Source organism: Nematolebias whitei, chromosome 9 (genome assembly GCF_014905685.2).
Source record: "Nematolebias whitei isolate Nwh7 chromosome 9, NemWhi1, whole genome shotgun sequence".
Lineage (NCBI taxonomy): Eukaryota > Metazoa > Chordata > Actinopteri > Cyprinodontiformes > Rivulidae > Nematolebias > Nematolebias whitei.
Genome location: NC_056506.1, coordinates 8695495 through 8702641, shown reverse-complemented (window position 1 = coordinate 8702641; position 7147 = coordinate 8695495). Strand labels below are relative to the sequence as shown.

Here is a 7147-nt window from a genome sequence, read left to right as displayed (position 1 = left end):
AGAGAGATAATGGACAGGTGGAAAATTTGGATTAATCTCTTGAGACCGTACGAAAGTCTAGCTGACCCTTTGCATGTTACGCTGAACTACTTGCTGAACCCTGACCAGACTGAAGAAATAGACACATGCGAGGAAAAATGGGAGGACATATTTAAATTGCTCCAGGAGAAATACAGTTGTGATGAACCTCATCCTTGGGTGAAGTGAAACAATATATACATTTTTCCAGAAGGTGTCGCTGCTACAGTGGATTTGGATGAGGAAGTTGGGATGTTGTACAAATTATGCCGGGAAATGCATCATCCCTTGACTCTAAAGATAGCCAGAGGTGGACAAGCAAAGAATTTGGGCCCAAAAATAAAGGATGCGGTAGAAGCCACAGATTGGAACAGAGTGCAAGGTACACCACTGATGGATTACAGCCCAAAATGTGATGTCTATCGATTAAATTGCTCAGGTGTAGTATGTTAAGGCTAGGTTAGCTTCAGTTAGCTTAAGAGCTCCACTACAGTCAATTTTTAATAACGGGTTCTCACTTTTCGAGCTACTTGACAGATATGTGACAGAGGTACTGTGTGGGAGATGGTCTAATCAGTGACATGAGACGTTAATTTTCTTTGACCCATCAAAATGAATGTGGTCATTTATTAACAGAATCAAAATTTAACATCAAAACATTGTACACTTGATTATGATCGGCTCTGATGAATAAAAGTTGGCACGTTTTACTTAATAAAAACAACAGACATTTCTGAAGATATCTGGATTAATTACTGGCAAGATAGAAGTTTGAAGATGGGAAATGAAGGAGTTTAAATGGAGAGAAAAGATGGATGAGGGAAAGTGTGTTGACGAGGAATGGCACCCTTCATCCGACCCCAGCTCAGCCCCGGTACACTCGGTAGTGAAGCGACTCGTTACCTTTGCAGAAGATAGGTCAGCTCCGGTACAGAGTTCCATTTCAACGCTACCTTTCAGCGTCTCCTTAGGATGGCTGAGAATCGTCCGAAGTAGTGACGGTACTCCGTTCAACAACACACTCATCTCCCGGGTGAACTCACACGAGCTGTGAGTCCGTCAGAGGTTCCACTCAGATGTGGAAGGCTCCATAATCCCCACTAGACTCGGAAGAACTCCCAACTAACTCCAGCACTTCAGAACTTTCTCTTGGCACTGAACTTTTGAACTAGAACTTTCCCTCCGAACTACTGGAACTAGGAAGAGTCGACTTTTAAAGAGTTCTGCTTCTGGTCACTTTTGGGAAGTCCTGATTGGTTGAAAGAACCAACAGGGGTGTGGTTTTAGTGACGTCAGAGGGTCATTGCAAGTCAGAAAAATAGCGGAGATGTTTAGGAACAGACAGAGAAATGTTTTGACGAAGAGAGAAAAACTACAGGTGTCAGTTCTCTTGTTCCTGTCTGAGAGGTTTAAAAACAAGACAGTTCGTTCCAATAACTTGTTTGCGACTGTCTCCGACTTTTGACCGACATCACACCTTTCTCATTTCAGACAGAAGATCAAAAATGCATAATTACTTTGTAACATAGACATTTAACTTGATTTCTACTTTGAATGAGGATTTAAAAAAATCATTAATACTGTTTCACAGTTGATTTAAAATGAGAGGTTCATTTTAACATTTAAAATGGTATGAACTAAACACACTTTTGATTATCAAGATATTGTAAAATAGTAATGAAAATATGAAAAAGAGAGTGTTCTTTCAATTGATTAGTTCAGGATACAATTAGAAAGTCTCTGGATGAGCTAATTTGTATTTCTGGATTCAAATCAATGAAATAAAAGTTCCTGTCCCATGAAGGTCTTCAGAGGCAGGTTTGACCGGAGGCCGAGTTCACTACCGTCCCCCCTTTGGAAATCATCGCCTGTCCATGGGGATGAATTCCAACATGAATTTGCGCCTCCGAATGTCCTTGAGCTTGATGTAATCCAGCAAGAAGAAAACAAAAGTCAAAGAAGGTAATCCCACAACGGTTTAGGTAATTCCACAATGTTGTTGGTAATTCCATAATGTTGTTGGTAATTCCATAGTGTTGTTAGTAATTCCATTGTAGCAATGTTTTAACCCCTTGGAAACAAAGTCTGTAATTCATTGGAAAAAGTCATATAATCCACAACGATAAATCCATAACGATTGGAGGTGTTGATTGATCAGCATACAGAGGGGTTCCCTTGATTGAACTGCAGAGGCGACCACTGGATGAAGATTGGAGACCCACGTTGGAGTCGTAGGTCCCTTCAGCGAAGGTTGCTGCTGGTGGTTCCCAGTGGGTGCCATTCTGGTTCTATGTGTTATGCATTTATGTGGTTTTAGTTGGGCTTATGAGTGGGATTTTACATAAGACCTTAACCTATATGCACCTGGTGTGTAAGCTGTCATGGTTTAGATCAGCTAAAGTTACCAGTTTAAAGGGTGGGTCATGCTGAAAAATTTTCATATAGGGATTTATACCTATAGAAGGGCATTCCAAACTATTTTTCCATTCCTAACTTGGTTTAAGTTAGATTTACATGGCAAAATATAGTTTGGTTCAATTGTCTGTTGTCCTTTTAGACGAACGACTTGAGGTTTGGTTTTTTGGTTTTCCCCTAAATGTTTTGGAGTCTATGGCAAGACTAAACTGAAGGATTAGCTAGCCCCCCCCGAATAGGATTGATTGAGTAGGTTCGGCTTGAGCGTCGTGAGACCAATGTAGATTATGGTACTTAAGGTAGCATTAATCTACATTGACCCCGCAAAGATTGCATTTTAACAAATGAACTGCATGTTGGCATAGTTAAAGTCCTCTTAGTCTCTAACTAAAATACACACAAAATTCATTCTTGCTTGGGGTGTTCAGAAACAATACCAAAAACCAATTAAACGATGTCTCAGCATCGACAAAAACAGTGACTAAGCAACCAGTAAAACAACGTTTCAACATTGACAAAAGTAGTGATTAAGCAACTAGAAAACAACGTTTCGGTGCGTCACTCACTCTGAATGTCAGATTTGCTCACGTTATCGCGTCTGGTAGCATTACCCTAACTAACGTCACCCCCCTTCGGTCATGGGGGACCACGAACACGGGTGAGGATGTCGCTCCATGAGCTAAAGTTAGGTTGCACTTGAGTAGTTTTAGCTGTTTGCGCAGCTGAAAGAGGACTTGTCTGAGAAATGAGATGTGTATAATTTGGAATGGAACATGTATACTTCTTTCTTAATTGTTTGGGAATCTTTACACTCTTTACCATCTATTCATAGACTTGAGACTTGATTTTTCCGCTGTTGACTTTTTTCCAATTTAAAAAAATATGAAGAATTTTTTTCACCTGCTTCAATCCACTTTGCCCGGGATCTAATGTAAGCCCCTTGTGCTCTATTAAGATACAGTTGATCCAATTTGGATTGTAACTCCAAAAGTTTACTTTTATCTTGTGGTGTTAAGTCAATTTTGCTACAACAGACATGTAATTCTTTAATTAAATTACTCTCATACTCATTTTTTTGTTTAGTCAACATTTTACTAAATTTAATGCTCATTTCTCTAATTCTAAATTTAATAAATTCCCGCTAATTAATGTGGCCTATGATTGAATCATCCTCTTTTGTTTCATTTATTAGTTTTTTTTTACTTTGATGCAGTACACTTCATTTTCTAACCATTTAGCTTCTTGTATGTTTGTCTTCTGCAAGGCTCTAACGTTAATTCTATGAAGCAATGGTCCAATAATTGGGCTTTTGATATTAGTGTCTTAGTAGTGTGACTGAGAATATCATTACTTGACAACCAGTAGTCTAACCTGGATTTACATGTTCCATTTGGTTTATACCATGAGAAACTTTTAACATTTGGATTGAATTCTCTCCAAGTTTCATGTAAATTATTACTAGCCATAAAATCCTTTATAATTTTTTTATATTGGGGTCTCTCGGTTCTAGCAAGCCATCTATCTAGCCACTCATTTGGCGTCAGATTCCAATCTCCTCCCATCAGTAAATAATCTGTGAAATATCGTCTTTTCAGTTCAGCAATAACATTGAACAGGTCATTTAACATCATCAAGTTCTGGTTGGGCAGCACGGTGGCGCAACTGGTAGAGCTGCTGCCTCTCAGCGAGCAGGTCCTTGGTTCAAACCCCGGTCCAGGGGCCCTTCTGGGTGGAGTTTGCATGTTCTCTCTGTGCATGCGTGGGTTTTGTCCGGGTGCTCCGGTTTCCTTCCACAGTCCAAAAACATGCATGTTAGGCTGATTGGTAACTAAATTGTCCCTAGGTGTGAGTGAGAGCGTGAATGGTTGTTTGTCTCGTTTGTCTCTATGTGGCCCTGTGATGGACTTGCGACCTGTCCAGGGTGTACCCCGCCCCTCGCACAGTGATTGCTGGACATGGGCACCAGCAACCCTCGTGACCCAAAATGGAATAAACGGGTAAAGATAATGGATGGATGGATCGTCTAGAAGTGCACAAATCAGTTGTTTGGTATCATTATGGGACCAGATGTTTCTACTTTTAGTGATATTGTTCAGATGAAAGAAGGTGGTCCTGCTAGTTAAAATACATATCATGGTCAAAACAACAAAGTTATGGGAAATGCAACATGGTGGCAGATCAGTGAACTGCGTTTTGCTAGGCTCCCATCTGCCCCGCTGAAAAATTGCCCTGTATAATTATACCCTCGCTGCTGCCATGCTGCATTCGGCCTCTGGTGTCGCCGCATGATTGACTCGACAGAGCTGTGATATAGCCTCTAAGCTAAAGAAATCAAAGGCAGCAATGTCTTCCCCCGCACAGCCTGTCGTCACAACTACAGCCTCAGACCGCCGTGATGGAGAGGTGGCGAGTACAGCAGGTGGATTTGCAGATGCATCGCCCCCGCTGGGCTGTGGAGGGACAGTTGAGTCGGCTCTGAAGTCAGACATTCTGGCTTCAATTAAATCTGAAGTCACAGCGGTAATTAGGATGGAAATGAAGGCAGCTCTGACGGATGATTTTATTAGGAGTGAATTTCAGGCGGTGAAAGCAGAGCTTGCTGGAAACACCGCAGCCCTCAGAGCAGAGTTTGATCAAGTGTTACAGAGCCTGAAAACGGGCTATCTATTTTCAGTTGATAGGACAGTGGTGGAATAAAAATGAGGTCGATGGGCTGAAAAAACAGCTTGAATATGTGGAGGGAAATATGAAATATTACAATATTAGGATTATTGGAGTTCATGAATCATCGGGCTCATGCACCCCTACAGTGGTAGCCAAAATGCTAATGGAGGTACTGAACTTGGACAAGTCACCGCTGGTCAATCACGTGTACCAGACGCCAGGCAGGAGAGGCTTGGATGGTGGATCAAAAGTTATCGTGGCTAGGCTGCATTATCATCAAGATTGTGTGGAGATATTACAACGAGCACGCAGCGGTAGCCTGATCCACTTCAAATATTCATCCATATCCATCATGATGATTTCTTTATTTTTCAGAGGTGCTGAGTTAAAATTTAGGGGTGTTTGAGCACCCCCAAAAAGATGCTAAAATCACCACTGAAGCCAGTTCATATTTATAAATTTACTTTTAAATGCTTTACGTGTGATTTATAAGTGTATTAAGTGCAGGATCACAGTTGTTTAGTATATCCCACACTGTGGTCAGGTGCGCCTCCTCATCCTCCTCCCTGTTCCGCACCGACGGACAACAAGCGCAGCTCTGTTTTTGGCCACACTTAGAAAAAAACTGCCTAATATTTAGCACTTTGTCACTGGCTTAAAAAAGAGTTTCTCTCAAGCCTCCTGCTCAATTCAGTTCACTGATCCTGGTTGCTCCGCATCGCTTCAAATACTCTTGACTGCACAACAAAGAGCTTCGTGAGCCGAGATTGTCTAGTTTTTGCAGTTGTAGTGAGTCACGTGAGGTACGTGTCACTTGTTGTATGACAAATATATGGATATATATTTATGCATACTTTTCACGAGTTCTTCATCTTTCTGACTGTGTAATGCCGTGCATTGAATTTAAAGGAATGCGAACAAGAGACGTTATTACCTTTGACCCATCAAATGAATGGAATCATTTATTTTCAGAATCAAAGTTTAACATCAAACATTTACATTAATTTGGCAAAATATGAAAATAATAACAGACAGTTTCACAAATAATGAACTTCAAATCACTCGGCGGTGATTTGAGGACTTTGCTTCAGATATTTCTAAAAATATCTGCACTGATTTATGAGAGAGAGGTGAGTTTAAGAGTAAATTGAGATTTATCTTACAGAGGAAATATGTGAGGGAAGTTTAATCTGTTTAACCAGAAATTGCACGCTCCGTCCGATCTCAGCTTCTCACGGTACACTTGGTCAAAATAGAACCATCTACCTGTTGATGATGAATCAGCGTCAGAGTAGTTCCTTTCTGACTCGTTTCAGCGTCTCCGTCGAGAACTACCAAACCTTCAGAGAGTCGTGCGTAGTTAGCTCAAAACAGAATTATAATCCCAAAAACCTCTGGATTCTTCATTGCTCTCTTGGACTCTTCATTGCTCTGAAACTTTCAGAACCGGCTGCACTCTCAATCTCAATCTAACATGAACTGGGAAGTTGCCACATTTTATTTGGGTCGACTTCCTGTTCAATTTAGAGCTTTCTGATTCGTGGAAGGACCAGAAAGAGGAGTGGTTTTGACGTAAGGTGTTTATCAACAGTCGAGGTCAGAGAATGAAATTTGTTTTCACATACAGAAAAGATTATTGCAGCAACAGCAGACTTCGTGGAGTCAACTCTTGGTAATCTTCTGAAAAAGTTTAAACATGACATTTTTCTCGGTAAACATTTTAGTTGACCGAAAACCAACCTTTCACATACTTACGACTTGACTCATTTCAGACAGAAAATCAAGGAATGCTTATTCAGGTGATTTCTTCTCTGAATGAGGAATAAAAATCATTACTTACTGTTTATGTAAAATAAAAATGAGTAGTTCTTTTCAACCTGTAAGAATTGAGTGAAACTAACACAATTGATTATCAAAACATTTGTAAAACAGTAATGATTATAGAGGATTGTCTTTTCTGCTTGATTAATTCAAGAAAGAAAGTCATCAGATGGCACAGACACATTCAGATCAATGAAAATAACAGTCTCTGTCCATCTGGTAGATTTGA

General features: G+C 40.4%; 1 protein-coding gene across 1 annotated transcript in view; it reads right to left on the bottom strand.

Annotated features, from left to right (window-relative positions):
- LOC119414867 (unconventional myosin-VIIa) overlaps positions 1 to 7147 on the bottom strand; it is a 246919-nt gene that overhangs the window by 13753 nt on the left and 226019 nt on the right. The gene's annotated exons all lie outside the window — the stretch shown is intronic.